General features: G+C 37.4%; 1 pseudogene; it reads right to left on the reverse strand.

The window, feature by feature from the left end:
• Nucleotides 1-10,995: 10,995 nt before the first annotated feature.
• LOC120149547 lies at nt 10,996-16,940 on the reverse strand (annotated as a pseudogene).
• Between the last annotated feature and the right edge of the window lie 375 nt (nt 16,941-17,315).

The following is a 17,315-nucleotide window of genomic DNA, read 5'->3' on the forward strand; positions in this document are numbered from 1 at the left end:
ATATAAGGGTTTGAGTGGAAATGAAGTAATTTTTGGGTTGAAAATATGATTTCTGGGCAAGGGGATCGGTACCCATTCAAGGGGAACCGATACCCCTTCAAACGACAGAATTCCAGAATGTCTTGAGGGAATCGATACCCCCATGGTAGGGAACCGATTCCCCCTAAAGAAAAATGTTAATTTGGTTTAATAAGTTCGTTTAAGTTGCTAGTTCAATTACAGGTGTAGGTATCTAATGATTACCTCGAAATGTACATTTATGTAGATTCTACGCATAAAGAATTCCGGAACGTTTGGCAAGTAAGATCGATCAAGGGGAAAGATAAGAGATTGGAATGACTAGTGAGGCCAGGTGAGTGCATTAATTAGTTTATGGTGCTAAATGGAAACAAGACTTGCGACAAGTCTATTTCCTCTGTTAGAATGCATGAATATATGATTATACGTATATGAATGACATGAATTGTATGCATGATTATATGTTTAACATGCTTTGAATGTAATGTTATGAGAAGTATGTGCTAGTAATGTATATATATGAACATATGTGAAACTGAACTATGTGCATGATAAAGATATGAGCCATATGACATGATATATGTGAACATGAGAAAACAAAGTATAAGATATGAACTATGTGATCCTATGAGAATATGAAAAGAAGCTATGTGACTATAAGTATATGTTATGAGATAAGATCTATGTGATTGCATGCAACATATGATATAGATATATGTTACACATACATGTAGTATGTGACAGAAAAGAAGGAACATGTGGTTATGAGATCAATGATTACACGTACATGATACGTGACTGAAAAGAAAAGATATGTGGTTATAAGAAAGAATATGAATAAGTAATGTGAACTGTTATAAATGATAATGCCCATGTTATGTGATATGAGAGCTAGGGGTATAGTTGGCATGCCAAGGGTCGAGGGTTACCTATGTTCTTCGGAACATATGGACTGTTTACCTATGTTCTTCGGAACATATGGACTGTTTACCTATGTTCTTCGGAACATATGGACTGTTTACCTATGTCCTTCGGGACATATGGACTGATTACCTAGGTTCTTCGGAATCTATGGACTGGTCCTTCGGGACATTGATCGAGCTGTGGTGACAGCATATGTGTGCACAACCTCAATGTACTCACATACCTTAAGTTCTCACTAGTGTACATGGGCTAATAAAGTGATTAAACAAGCATACTGAATGTGATATGTATACGATGGGGTTATAAGTGGTTTGAAATGTGTTACGTGAACCATATGATGTTGTGTGTATAGTGTTTGATTGAAAAGGTTAACAATAAAAGTATGATACATGATAACTTAATGATGAATTATGTGTCTGTATGTATTTACTGTAATTAATCTGATATGATTTTATAGGATACGAAGAATGCATGGAATTGCTATAACATGATAGAAAAGAACATGCATGTATCGATATATGTTTTAAAGTGCATTATAAGTCGTTATGCCTCACTAAGTCTTCGACTTAGCGTGTGATTGTTTCACGCGTAGGTTTCGAGAAGAGTAAAGAGTAATGCGGAGCAAGACAGGTCAGTTTTCCTTACCAAATGTCAGATCAGAAAATGTATGTACTATTTACAGAGTGTAGTTGGCATGTAGTCTAAAGATATAAATGGTATGAACTCTGATATCTGTTGTAAACGCTTTGAAATAAATTAAATGTTATCAAAGTTTTAAATTACCCACTATTTTATACGAATGAATGTTTAAAAAGTCAATGTGACACTTCGGACTCGTATCCGGGTCGGATACGGGTTGGGGGTGTTACAGATAAATTATAAGATTAGTCCTTGAATTTCTCAAACTTTCGAATTTAGCTAAAAAGTTTTAAAAATTTATAGTTTACTTTAAAAAACAATTAATTAATTTGAAATAAATTTCAAATAAATTTTTTGTGTGACAACAAGTGTCTTAGAATTGTATTTACAATAACTTAAAATATGTACGTGTAGCGCTGGAAGCAGTTATGGTTGGCTGAATAAACTTGAAGTTGTCTTAATTTGTGGGACATACCAAAGTTTTTTTTTACAAAAATAAAAGCAGATAATTTTATTAAGAAATAAAAAATATTTAAAATTATAAGGAGGGTTTATAATTAGATTCGTAAATTAAATATATAATTAGGATATTTTCTATAATTATTAATACAAAAAAATTAGTCATTTAATATCATTCTATAACATCTCGGATTGAGAGAATGTTTCTCAGAGATCAACACGAACCCTAGCTTTGTCGATAAAGAAGAGAAGCTAAGGATCTTCCCTCACCATGATTTCACCCAAAGCTCCCATGGCTGCAGCCTCTGCCCTCCAAATGGTATCGTATATAAATAATATTTTTTTACAGAAAACATAAATAAAACCCATGATTTTGACGTGAAATAATGATGAAACAGGGATGGTGATTGAGAGGATTCAAGCTTCTTTTGAAGAGGAAGAAGAAGAAGAAGATTATATACCTTGGAAATGGCAGTGAGGATTACTGCCCGACCTTAAAGCTTGGAGAGGCGGACTATACGATGCCAAGGAAAAATTTCTCGGGGTGGGATTTAATTTGCAGTAATCCTTTGTTGATCAAAGCTGAGATCCATGAATGAAGTGATGGTAAAGAGCTGGAGAAGGTTTTGTTGCAGATAATCAACATGGTTGTTGTTGAAGGAGACGGTGACAAATCTTCGCAATTGATCAACTCTGTCGATTGCAAGTTACAAACAATATCGGGTATCGGCACCGACCACCTTGCCTCAAGCCCTGTCGGTTCCTTAGTAGGGTAATGGTTGGCAGTGTGGATGACAGTGTTTATCTATTAGCAGAGTTGGTCCAATTGGCTTTTCATTTCCTTTTACTTTTAAGAAAATTAAAGCGTGTTCTAAATGGTTGGTCGAATCTGGTTTGACATACTTTTCATTCTATGATAGTTCGGATGACCATTTTGAACAGGTTGCCTATGAGGATAGGCTTGATTCTTTTGGAATGCAAGTTGAAAAGGGCTGCGTCTTGCGTGGAGGGGATCAGGAGACTTGGGATCATGTGTTCTTTGAGTGCTCGTACTCGAAAGAGATTTGGGTCAAGATACGGGAGGCTTGCAACATGCAGAGGAGGGTTGGAGCTTGGGACTTTGAGCATGAGTGGGCGATAAGAAAGCTTAAGAGTAAGTTCCTTCTCATTGTCATGTTGAAGATTGCGTGGAATTCGGCTATTTACCTTGATTGAAAGGAGATGAATGAAAGGATTTTTCAAGGGAATCAGTGTTCGGTGCATGAGCTTGTTAAATAAGTGCAGAATGCGGTTCGATGACGTCGTCTGGGTAAAAATATTAATAGGTTTAGATCAATTAATAGCAGGTTGTGCATAGAATGGAACTTGATTTAGCTATTGATTTGGATTAAGGTGTGTTGGGTGTAGGGCCGTGGCTGGGGCGGCGCAAACTGCGCGACTGCGCAGGGCCCCAAAAAAGTATATATATAGTGGCATTTTGTGATGGTTGGAGGAGATGAGCGTGGAGATGTAGGAGAAATCGATGGGAGATGAGCATGGAGATGTATTAGAAATTGGGGCAAATGGAAGTCGAGGGTTAGGGATTAAGGCAGGAGAAGGGATTGAAAAAGGGGAATTAGGGATTGAAGATCAGGAAGGGGAAATGATGAACTTACCCTTTGAAGCAGATCAACTCGTTTACCCTGTGGAGCAGTTGGAGTCTTCACCCCAGAACACGTAGAGCAGCCCAATTCAGATAACCCAAGTACCTACAAAATAAATAAAGAGAATATTGGTCAGTTATAATTGTTACAAGGACAGCCAGCTGACACCTTTGCTATTTACGTTTTTAACCCTGTAACTAAATAAGACTGGAGGAGATGTAATTGAATTTTTAGATTATGAATAAAGTATCTTTTTTATTCTCTAAATTTCTCTCTTTTCTATTACCTCATTCTTACGTTCTTCTCTAATTTTCTCAAACTACAACAAATTGGTATCGAGAGCCTCGGTTCTGGCAAACAGTGGGCATGACAAAGAAGAATCAAAACATGAATGAAGCTGATCTATCAGGCCTGCAGAAACATATGGAGGATTTAACAACATTAGTGAAGCAAGGACGGAACGAGACTAATCCACCTAAGTGGTGGGAAGTGCAGGAAAATAGAATCACAGTAATGGAGTCAAGAATGGCTACTAATCAAGGCTATGTTAAAGAGTTGTTAAAGATTCTAACAGGCAGGACGGGTGAGCAGGAAAATATTGATGGTGAACAGGTACAAACTCCTAATGCTTCTAAAGATGGAGATGAAAGTCATGTTTTGGTGATTGTGGTAAAAGATAAATCCAGATTCACTTATAAACCGGATGAGCCTGGGATATTAAAAGTAAAACCTGATGATTGTGTGGTCTTAAAAAATGAGAATCAGTTAGGTGAAAATAGTGAATCTAGACCTATTTTGTTGGGGTCTGAAACAGAAAGAAGAGGTCCATGAAGTTCTTTCATCAGTTCAGGGTCTATGTGGCATAGGCCTAAAATTGATTTGTCATTCTTTGAAGGGGATAATCCTAGGGGTGGCTTCAAAAATGTCTTAAATATTTCTCTCTGTATAATTCCTAATGAGCAGAGGGTAGAAGTAGCCACTATGTACTTAACTGGGAAAGCAGAGGTTTGGTTTGATGGGTATATTATGTAGAAACACCATGTCACTTGGCATGAATTTGAAGCAGATATTTGTCATAGATTTAGTGACAAGTCTTTTTCTGATATAGTAGAAGAATTTACTAAGCTGACTCAAAAAGGGATTGTTGAGGCTTACCAAGAAAAATTTGAGGAGTTACAACCTTATATGTTATTACAAAATCCTACACTAAATGAGGATTTCTTTGTATCACTCTTTATCAGTGGACTCAGGGAGGATATTAAACACAGGGTGAAGGCTTTAGATCCTAAAAATTTGCCTGAAGCATACAAACATGCTAAACTTTATGGATTATCTGTTGACTTTGAAAACAAAAGATGGAGACATTCTTTTAAAACCCTACCCTACCCAAACCCCAATACTAATTCTAAACCAGTAATTACCAAGAGCACAACAGTTGTAAACCCTAAACAGAATCTTCTAGATTACAAGAGATAAAATAATCTTTGTTTCAAATGTGGGGAGAAGTTTATTCCAGGGCATCAGTGTAAGACAAGGAATTTAAATATGATGATTGAAGAAGATTTTGCTGTTCCAACTGACACCGCTCCTATGGAATTAGATCATCAAATGATGCAGGAAGAAGAGAGTTTGGAAATCTCTATGAATGCTATTATTGGCTGCATTAGCCATAATACACTAAGGATTCAAGGAACAATTCAAGGCAGACCACTCAGTATTTTGATTGACAGTGGGAGTACTCACAGTTTCCTGACTCCACAGTGGGTTGATGCTAGTATACATGTACTTACACTTTATCCTTTGGCCATTACAGTAGCCAATGGACAACAACTTCATAGTTCAACAAGGTGTAATAAGGTGGAGTGGCAAATGCAAGGGCATTCTTTTATATATGATTTCAGACTCCTGAAACTAGGTGGCAGTGATATGGTGTTGGGGTGTACTGGATGAAATTATTTAGTCCTATCTTGATGGATTTTAACCAAATGACACTGAGTTTTCAACATCAAGGGGAAAATATTATTATACATGGACAACAACCATCTAATTTTTTTACAGCAAATTTCAGGGGCTCCTCTACTAAAAATGACAGCTTCAGACTCATCTATTTTGGGACATGTGCTTTTGTTGACTATATCTGAAGAAGCAAAACCTATTCCAGCAGCTCTTCAACCTCTTTTAGAGAGGTATCAATCTATTTTTATTGAACCTACTGGTTTACCACCTCAAAGGACTTATGACCATGCTATTTCTCTAAAGCCTGAATCTCCTTAATTTGAGACCTTACAGATTTCCACACAATCAGAAAGAAGAAGTGGAAAAACAGATTGCTAGTATGCTTTCAACTTCTATTATTCAGCCTAGCATGACTCCATTTGCTTCTCCATGTCTTCTTATTAAAAAGAATGATGGTACTTGGAGATTCTGTGTGGATTAAAGGAAGTTAAATAACATGACTGTCAAGGATAAATTTCCTATACCTGTGGTTGAAGACCTATTAGATGAATTAAATGGAGCAGTTTATTTCTCAAAGATTGATCTAAGATCTGGGTATTGGAAAATCAGAATTAAGTCTGAGGACATATACAAAACAACATTCAGAACTCATCAAGGCCATTCTGAATTTAAGGTAATGCCTTTTGGGCTTACTAATGCCCTTGCTACATTTCAAGCCTTAATGAATGAATTATTTAGTTCATTCCTTAGAAAATTTGTCTTGGTGTTTTTTGATGATATACTAGTATATAGTACTTCTATGAATGATCATGTTACTCATTTACAACTGGTTTTAGAAGTACTGAAAAAGAATCAGCTATTTGCCATACAAATCCTAAGAAGATAGAAGCTATGAGGAATTGGCGTATACCTAAATCATTAAAGTCTTTGCGTGGATTTCTGGGATTAACAGGTTATTATAGAAGATTTTTTAAGAGTTATGGGTCAATCAGCAAGCCTCTGACTCATATGCTTAAAAAGAAAGTTTTAAGTGGACTGATGCAGCTTTGAGTGCTTTTCAAGAATTGAAGAAGGCTATGTGTGTTGCTCCTGTTTTAGCCTTACCAGATTTTGGTAAGAGTTTTTATTTAGAAACAGATGCCAGTTCAGGGGGCATTGGTGCAGTTTTATCTCAAGAGGGTAGGCTTATTGTCTATTTAAGTAAGGCTCTAAGTCCTAGACATGCAACACTCTCTATTTATGAAAGAGAGTATCTTGCTATACTTTTGGCAGTTCTAAGTGGAGGCATTACTTGGAGAGTAAATCTTTGTGATTAAAACAGATCATGAACCACTAAAATATCTTTTGGAACAAAAGTTGACTACTTCCATTCAAAAGAAAGGATTGACTAAGTTAATGGGTCTGGATTATAGTATTCAGTACAAGAAAGGCAAATCAAATGTTATTGCTGATGCCTTATCTAGGCAATGGGAAGATCAAGGTCAGTTCCTTGCTATGGGTACTACCCTACTCATTCCTAGTTGGGTTCAGGATATGGAATGAAGTTATAAGGAAGATGCTATAGCTATGCAATGGATTTCAGTTTTATCTGTTAATCCTAATGCTGATATTAAGTGGAAGTATTCAAGAGGTATCCTTAGATATAAGGATAGAGTTTATATTGAGGATGCTGGGTCTCTTAGATTACAGATACTTCAGACACTGCATGATTCACCTTATGGTGGTCATTCTGGAAGTCAGGCTACCTATCAAAGGATTAGGTCTTACTTCTATTGGCTTAGGTTGAAGGTCATGGTAGCTACTTATGTAAGAGCCTGTACAGTTTGTCAACAGACTAAGGTGGAGCATATGGCCAAACCTGGACTATTACAACCTCTACCTATTCCTCAACAGGCTTGGTAAGTAATTACTATGGACTTTATTGAGGGCTTGCCTACATCATTGGGGAAGAATTGTATTTTTGTAGTGGTTGACAAGTTTACTAAATATAGCCATTTTTTGGCATTAACACATCCTTATACAGCAGCTGGGTGGCTAAATTATACCTAGATCAGATCTATAAGCTTCATGGCCAACCTAAGATGGCCATTTCAGACAGGGATAAGACTTTCACTAGCCTCTTTTGGAGAGAGCTAATGAAGCAGTTGGGGACTCAGACTCTATTTAGCACTGGTTACCATCCTGAAACGGATGGACAGACAGAAAGGGTAAACCAATGCTTAGAACAATATCTAAGAGGTCTTAGTTTTTTTCAACCTAAGCAGTGGGCTAAATGGTTGCCTCATGCTGAATGATGGTATAATACTACCTACCATACTGCTCTAAAATTGACACCTTTTGAAGTTCTATATGGCTATAAGCCACCTACAATGGTCTGGCAGACAGACAGTCCAGTGTAAGCATATCAGAATTAATGCAGAGCAGAGAAGACATCAGGCAATTGGTTAAGTTTCAGTTAGAACAGGCTCGTAATAGGATGAAGCAACAAGCAGACAAAAACAGAACAGACAGAACTTTTCAAGTAGGAGATTCAGTTTACCTGAAATTACAGCCGTACAGACAAACTTCCCTTGCCCTGCGAATGAATTTAAAGTTAGCAACAAGATTTTATGGACCTTACAGAGTTATGGAAAGAATTGGAGAGGTGGCTTACAAACTAGATTTACCTGCGAACTCCCGTCTACACCCAGTTTTTCACGTGAGTCTTCTGAAGAAACACGTAGGTAATTCAGTCGTTGCTTCAACGGAACCTCCTGCCATAGACGAAGAGGTCATATTCGAATAGAGCCTTATAAGATTCTGGGTAGAAGAAATAAAAATCGACAGAATAAACCTGTCACACAGCTGTTGGTGCGATGAAAAACCTTGATGAATCCAGTGATAAGTGGGAGGATTATACTGTCCTCAGAGGTCAGTTTCCAGGCTTTGATCCTTGGGGATAAGGATCGTTTCCAGCGGCGGGTACTGTGATGGTTGGAGGAGATGAGCGTGGAGATGTAGGAGAAATCGGGGGAGATGAGTGGAGATGTATTAGAAATTGGGGCAAATAGAAGTCGATGGTTAGGGATTAAGGTAGGAAAGGATTGAAAAAGGGAATTAGGGATTGAAGATCGAGAAGGGAAATGATGAACTTACCTTTTGAAGCAGATCAACTCGTTTACCCTGTGGAGCAGTTGGAGTCTTCAGCCCAAAACACGTAGAGCATCCCAAGTTATTTACGTTTTTAACCCTGTAACTAAATAAGACTGGAGGAGATGTAATTGAATTTTCAGATTGTGAATGAAGTATCTTTTCTATTCTCTAAATTTCTCTCTTTTCTATTACCTCATTCTTGCGTTCTTCTCTAATTTTCTCAAACTACAACACGTTTTTCCAATAAACGCCACTATAGATGGACCTATTGCGAAGTTTTTAAAAAAATGCCACTATTATGCGGCTTTATTAAAAACGCCATTATAGATGGATCTATCGCGGCGTTTGTCAAGAAAATGCCACTATTGTTGCCCCGAAATCGAATATATTTAGAAAATAGGGGCCCCTTTTTAAGAATTTGTACAGACCCCCTGAAAACCCTGCCACGGCCCTGGTTGGGTGGGCATGGGATTTTTGTGTTGAGTTGTATTGTGAACATACATTTATATCTCCCCTAAAAAAATATTCCATTCGGAGTGAACAAGGGCACAAGGCCACTCTCTGCCCTCTTCCGCCGTCTTTAGCTTAAACTAATGAAATGATCTATTGATTCCGATACTAATGTTTTAAGGAATCAAATTAAAATATTTTAAACTTTAGTAAGCAATTTACAATTTAGACGTAATTTAAAGATGTCCTTTGTAATAAAGCTCTTTAAAAATAAAATACTAAATATTATACCTATAGGTATGAAAGGGTACAGAGTACAGACTACATACTACTATTTGCATGCTTCACACAATGACACCACGTTGGATTGAATAGTTTGATCACCCTACCGCGAACGAATCCAGTTGAAAAATTAGTAAAATTCCAGGTTTAGCCCTTCAGAAAAATAATAGTTTTAAACATGATTAAATTTCGTGGGAACCAAGACAACTAGATCATAAACAATACTTAAATATTGCCATAAATATCAGAGCCGTCCATCATTAGGTCATTATCATTTACCTATAAATAACTCTTCCTTCAGTCTCAAGAAAATCACTTAAAGTTGCAAATCTCAAGAAAATCACATAAAGTTGCTAACCTCAGTCAAACCGCCGTCCTTCTCTCTCGACTAATATATTTCCTGTGTGTTTCATTGTCTCTCTGAAAAGTTTCTCTTTAGATTCATCTACTCTGACATGGCTGCTTCAAATATTGTTGTGATTATGGATTTCGACAAGACGATAATCGATTGTGATAGCGACAACTGGGTGGTCGACGAACTAGGTGTTACTCATTTGTTCAATCAACTCCTATTATGTCCAATTTATATCTAAATGGAATGCAATCTTCATGAACATGTTATATACATGAAATGTGATATAGAAACACGTCTAGTCATCAAAATTATATTTGGCAAAGAATCACAAATGTCATGTAGATTTTATGCAATTTATGCTATACTAGCATATTAATTATGCCTACTACAATGCACCAATTGCCTCATATGCAACCAAACGTTCTTAGAGAGCAACCAAAGCATAATGGGCATATCATATTAATAGAGATTGACATGTCAAGACATACCAAAATCATCAAGTAATTTCAAACACATGTAACATACCAAACTTCATGATACATGTTCATATTATACTTAGCATTACTTACTCAAATGTCATGCATGATCATCACCTATACAGACCTTTATCATACCATATCACCAAAATCCCACCATCAAACCATAAACATTGCCTTAATCATATACATAATTCATACAAGACCTCATGTACTATCATTTGAATTCAAAATGGGACATAACATTTCCTATTTTTATTTGCATACGCCACTAGACTAGCTAGGAAAGAAACTCGTATTTTCAATGGATGTGTTGTGATTTACTGTTAATCGTTACAAAAGAAATGTTGTTAGAGACTAGAATGAAAAAAAGGAAAAAACATGTACCAACTTCAAGCATACGGAAAATCTTGTTAACTTTGTCCGGAAAGAGAGACGTACGTTACATATTGACACGTGTTAATACAAATATGAATACGAAAGCTCAGCTCCATATATATTGTTGTATAACATGGATTCTGAAGCAGGGCAGTGGTACGCTGCTGCAGGCATTAGAGAAATGATGGAGATAAATATTATCAGAAATCAAGCAGCAGCATACGGTTTGATAGATTCCTCACAAATTTAATTCACAACTCTTCATACACTCGGAATGCAATAGTTTTTACTCTCTTTTTTTCTGCATCGTGGCATGTTGCTAGGTTATATTCTTGATGTACTTATATTTGATAATAACACTACATGTTTGATCTTATTTTCAAGCCAATATTCGCTCATATCACTGATAATTTCCAAAGTTTTATATGAATCTCTCCTGCAACTTGACCAGTATTCAGCTACCAGCTTAGAAAAGGAAGAGTTTGTCGCCATCAGGTTCGAGGGCTCATCGTATTCCAGCAATTTACCTGCAGATATTAATAATCATTCAGTGTTTGAATTCATTTGATTGGTTGTATATTCCGGGATTCGAATTTCAATGTCGCAGTAATTTGATTTTAGCTGGGATCACTGATTGACATTAGAAGCAGGAACCAAGAGATTTACCATAGGAGAGTACCATGACCATGTCACTGTCTAGAACAGTTGGAACTCTATGAGCCACTGTTATCACCGTGCAATTTGAGAACTCTTCTCTGATAATTCTTTGCAAAATGGCATCAGTTGCAGAGTCTATTGACGCAGTGGCTTCATCCAGCACCAGGATTCGGTTTCGTTTCAAGAGAACTCTCCCAAGGCAAAAGAGTTGCCGCTGCCCCAAACTCCAGTTTTCACCTTCATCACTCACTGTCAATCCAACAACAACAACGGCATAACAATAGTTTTCGGTCAATACGATGGCTGAAAGATAATCTACCAAAAGGCATTAAGTAAATAGTTGCTAAATTTCAACTCACCAGATGAATCCAGCTTGTTTGGCAGACCACTGATTGTTGTTTTAAGTTGACACTTCTCCAAGGCCTGCCACAAGAATATTGGCGTAAATTCGAAAAGTTCATTGTTGGGAAACATTTTGATGTTAACATTCATCATATGTTGGTTCACCTTCCATATTTCATCATCTGAATAGAGGCCCAAGGGGTCTAAGTTAGTTCGAATGCTGCCTCGAAATAGAGTTGGCTCTTGAGGAATGATGCTAAGCTTCATTCTCAAATCCTTCAGTCCCATAGAGCATATATCAAGTCCATCTATAAGAACTTTCCCACTTGCAGGTTCTACTAGCCGGAACAAGGCACTTATGAGCGTAGTTTTTCCACTTCCGGTCCGTCCAACTACTCCTACTCTTGTCCCTTCTTTGAAAATGCAAGAGATTCCCTTAAGAACCAACGGAGCATTCGAACGATATCTTATCTAAACAAAGCATCGAAACGACTAACATGAATTAGTTGTATGAAAACATACAAGACATGGACTTGGTTCAAAGAATATGCACCCTTTGAATCATTTTCCAGTTTGGATTCTTTAATTTACCTTCAGTTCTTGCAATTCTATTCTACCCTTAGAGGGCCAAGAAGATGGTGGTCTGTTATCTTCTATAATTGCTGGAGGTTCTTCAGGTATGTACATGAACTGTTTTATCCTTTCAACCGAAATCAAGTAGTTCGATAAGCTGCAGTACCAACGAGATGTGAAAATTTGTGTGCCGGTCAGTGTTAAAGAATAAGAGAGAGATAGTCCAACAAGTCCTGCAGGTCGAAATTTCCAATATTAATGGCTTTGAACATTCTCTACTTGCCATAAAGATTGTTCAATACAAATTATATTTACCTGGTGTGACTTGGTTTTTCGGAAGGAGGAGAAGTAAAAATGCAGCAGTGAATAGAGTAAGGTTTTGAAGTGCTTCGATCCTTAGAACTAACCATTCCATGGCTGCATTAGAAAGAAAGAAAAGTGTGGCATCTTTGTCAACAAGCTTCTGGTAATTTTTAAAGAACCTATCCACCATGTTAAAAGCTCTTATTGTGACCACTCCGAGCGATGTCTCGGCTGCATAATTCATAACGGGAGCTTTCGTTGTACCATTAATTCTTATGAGTTCCCTTGCAGAGGACATATAATACCCCTGCAGTTTGATGAACAAAGATATTAGCCCTTTCACCTTGGCTGCAAATGAGAATCGAGAAAAACGAGTGAAACGAAAATGCATCCACCTGAATGTAGTATACTGCTACCATAGCAAGAACAGCGACTATGAGAACTTGCCATGTAATAGAGGCCATGATTCCAATTGTTGCCATGACTTCAGTTGCACCGGCTGCCATAAAGATTATCCCGAACGGTATGTCGAAATCAAGAATACTCATATCTGATGAAGCCTGCAAGAGTTTATATAAAACAAAATTTAGTATCTTAGGAAAAGAACAAAGGGTACGTGAAACATTATGTTAACTCCTTGCTTATCCATAGTCGATCTTACTCGGGTCAGAATCCTCCCAACAGGAGTTGAATCAAAGAAAAGCATTGGAGCTTTGAAGATGGCATTGTTGAGACTAGAGAAGAAGGCTTTGGAAGCTTTTAATCCTAGATGAGCAGCATAATGGGATCTAAAAAACACGAAAACGGCACTAAGTGTGGCAATTCCAGTGTAAACTCCTATCAACATACTGTTGGTCATGTTAGGCATTTGAATAGCAAATGCCAGCCAGTAGGTCGAAGCAGCCTGAAGAACAACAAAGGTAGACTGAGTTAATATGCTTAAAGATAGATAAACAGATCCTTTCGAGATTGAAACATAATCCATGAACGGCTTCCACCCAACATCACCAATCTCCGTTTCTTCATCTTGTGTTAATTGTATTCCAGATGGACCCTTCACCGAGATCTCTCCCTCACTGTTCTGTTTAGTTGGATAACATACATTAGACATCTCAGGAGATATCCCTTGAGACTCTCCTCGACCTTCATCGTTCCAAGAACCCAACGCTGTTATGGAATCTCTATGAGCATTCACAACTTGCTCAAATGCTGTCCCAGCCATTAGTAGCTCTTCATAGCTTCCTGATTGAGTAATTTGCCCACCATCCATAACCTAAGCCAAAAAGAAAAAACCAGCCTTTAGACAAACCGGAAAATCACATCGATAGATGAAGAAAGTATAAACGTAAATCAGCACTTAGTATTTACCAGAATTCTATCAACTTCCGAGAGAAACTCCACTTGATGAGTCACCAAGATGACAGTTTTATTCTCTAGAGCTTTCATTACACAATCCTGCAGTCATAAGAAGCTAACTTGATTATGCTGCAAAATAAAATTAATAATCATTGTATCAAATGAAGCTTTCTCACATTGAACAAAACAGAAGCTGTATGTGCATCAACAGCACTGAAAGGGTCATCAAGAAGATAGATATCAGCGTCGTTATAGACAGCTCGAGCGAGTTGAATCCTTTGCTTCTGCCCTCCACTCATGTTAATCCCTCTCTGACCTATTTCCGTGAGATCGCCATGATCAAAACTATTGATATCTTTATCCAGAGCACAAGCTTTGATCGCCTTATCATATTTGTCTGCATCCATTGGGTTGCCATAGAGTATGTTCTCGCGAATCGTCCCACTCTGGATCCAAGAAACTTGAGAAACATAGGCAATGGATCCAAACATGTGAACCTATCAACAAAAGTTAATGGAAAAAGAACTAAATAAGTGAAGAAGATATGATGTTTAGTATATGTACTAGTAGGAATATTTGTTTTGCAACTCACAGTTCCTGAAAGTTTCGGTATCTCTCCCAGCATTGCATACAAGATTGAGGATTTTCCTGCCCCGACAGGTCCGCAAACAGCGATCTTTTGCCCTCTTTTTATTTCCAACTCAACATTTCTAAGCGTTGGACTTGCTATTTCAGGAACCCAACTGAAATTGCCTGCTTCTACTATTACACTTTATCAGAATTCTGCAGGGGAAATCTCCTTACTTCATCATTCCCGAGTTCATCATCAAGCAGAAAAGCATTGATTCTGTCGAACGAAACTTTGACTTGTATAAGAATCGCAAGTGCCTCGGGTAACATTCTAACAGGTTCTGCCATGGTTCTTAGAGTTGCAAGGACTGTGAAAATGATTCCAGCATTCAATGGGGCACTCCGTAATAGAACACATCCCATAAAGACAACTGAAGAAACAATGGTTGGAGATCCAATAGAAAACGGTGCCATAAGGCCTCACAAACTGTTGTTTAGAAAGCCATTTGAACTCGTTGCCACGTAGGGATTCGATCAAACCTTTGAATTTCGCCTCCCAGGACTGTAACTTGATGATCTTCATGCTATTTAATATTTCAGAAGTGGCTCTCAATCTCTCATCTTGTGAGATCATAAATTGAGATTGGAATTTTTGTATAATCTTCGCTAATGGCATATTAAGGAATCCGCATACGACAAGAGGGACTATGCCGGGTATGGCACCGACACCAACGACTGAGAAAAGCATTCCAATAGACATGAAAAGCTGCAATACGAGACTCCAAGTCAAATGAAACCACCATGGAAACTCTCCCATTCTATAAGCATCTACTGCTATGTAATTCACAATCTCCCCTGCAGAATGTCTCCGCCTTCCTAAACTCGAAAGCTTCAGCTGCTTCTGATATACTGCCACCATTAATGCAGATCTCATCCTCATTCCGGACCTCCTCGAAGCAAAAACCAATACCTCTGCGACAACGACTCGACAACCTTTGAAACAATGAGACATCCTAGTAAAACAAGACCCTCCAGCAGGTTTCCCTCTTCCTGGTTCGAATAACTTACAAAAGCATAGAGCAATAAAGGCAGTGCTGCAACTGAAGCTGTCCTAAAAACTGCACAAATTGCTATAAATATGTTCTCCTTAAAGTACACTTTTGTTATGGCCCTAAGAACCAGGTTTCTCCCATCATTTGAGCTTTTGTCTCTTGTAAGCGACTCCCATGCATAAGCAAACTTTTGGTATGCCACATTGGATTCATCTTCTGTACTAATGGAAGGGATGTCTTCAAGGGTTAAGGGTCTCAAATAACCCCTTGAAAGCAAAGGATTAATCCAAGAAAATGACAATTTGTTAAAGAAATTGGTCTCACAAAGTTCAATCTGTTCTTTTTCTTCCTTTTCCTCCAATAGAGGTTCTGATAGACTCTCATTTTCCTTGCTCAAATCAATAAAGTTTCTAAAGGCACAAAATAGCAGCAAGATGTTCACCGGCCATGGAACAACGTCGAATATTTCGATCCGGTGTGTTCTAAATAGAACCTCGATATGAAGAACAGAAACCAATAATGCGAACGACACCCACCAAGCGAAGACGAGAATCTTAACCGGTTTCGTTGTTCGAACAAGCAATGAAACTGATAATGAAATCCAAATCAATCCCCTGTCAAGCTCAACCAACCAGGCCAAGCTATTAAATCCATCAGTTCTTGTTATTAGATTCCACAAACCAACACTAAGATGCAGAACACTAACAAGAGTACAACAAATGGATACAACAATGGAGATATTGTCCTTCCGGTTAACAACTCTACGGTGCTGTTTTCCGACAGAACATACAAACAAAAGTAGATAGAAAACAAAGAGGAACACCAGGTTTACGACATCTATGATGGTTCTTTGAATGCAAAAAGAACCGAAATCCAGTTTCCCTTCACAAATTAAAGAGTACCCCCCTGTATATCCATCGCAAGATTTAGAATTAGCATATTATTTTCATATACGAAAAAGCCAAAACAAAGGTGAGAGACATGAACATTTGGAAGAGAACTTCCAACAGGAAAACACTGAGATAGAGTACAAGCATATTGTCTGCATTAAAACAGAATTGAATGGCCCATGTTGTTCTCTTATACTTAAACCTTTTCTTTTTAAGAAAATCTTAATCAAGATCACGTAAAAAGCGTTAAATGTTCATTCAAGATTGTGATGATGAAGAAGAAGTATATAATGAAAATGAGCAAATAAGGCTGTATACCAATTAAGTTCCTCAAGGAAGCCATAGATGAGAAATGAAGATTCTAGTGTAAAGCTGCCTGCAAATCACACAATACCAGACTTCGGAGTTCAAACCCTATGTGTTTTGCTAAAATACGCTTCAGCTGTTACACAGAAGATGCCATCAAAGAACCGTAACAACCATTTATATCACCTTATTTTGATTTTCATGATCGGTGTTTTTGGCTGCTTTCTGTCTGTAGATCCATTGGAATATGCAAATTATATAAAAATAGTGGGTAAACTATATGTTTAGTACCTAAATTATTTGTTTTGTTTTAATACTTAAAATTTCATTTGTTTCATAATCATACTTAACATTTACTTTTTGTCGTTTTGGTACATCGTCGTTAAAAACTTAGCGAAACTATTACAACATGACACATTTTTATAGATAAATTACATCATTCATCACTTAAATATCTTCTCACTCCTATTTTAGTATTTGAAGTTTATTTTTTTTAATTTAATTACTTAACTTTCAAATTACTCCTAATTTAATCACTCTAACTTTCAAATTTA

Source organism: Hibiscus syriacus, unplaced genomic scaffold, assembly GCF_006381635.1.
Source record: "Hibiscus syriacus cultivar Baekdansim isolate YM2019G1 unplaced genomic scaffold, ASM638163v2 tig00111007_pilon, whole genome shotgun sequence".
Classification (NCBI taxonomy): Eukaryota; Viridiplantae; Streptophyta; class Magnoliopsida; order Malvales; family Malvaceae; genus Hibiscus; species Hibiscus syriacus.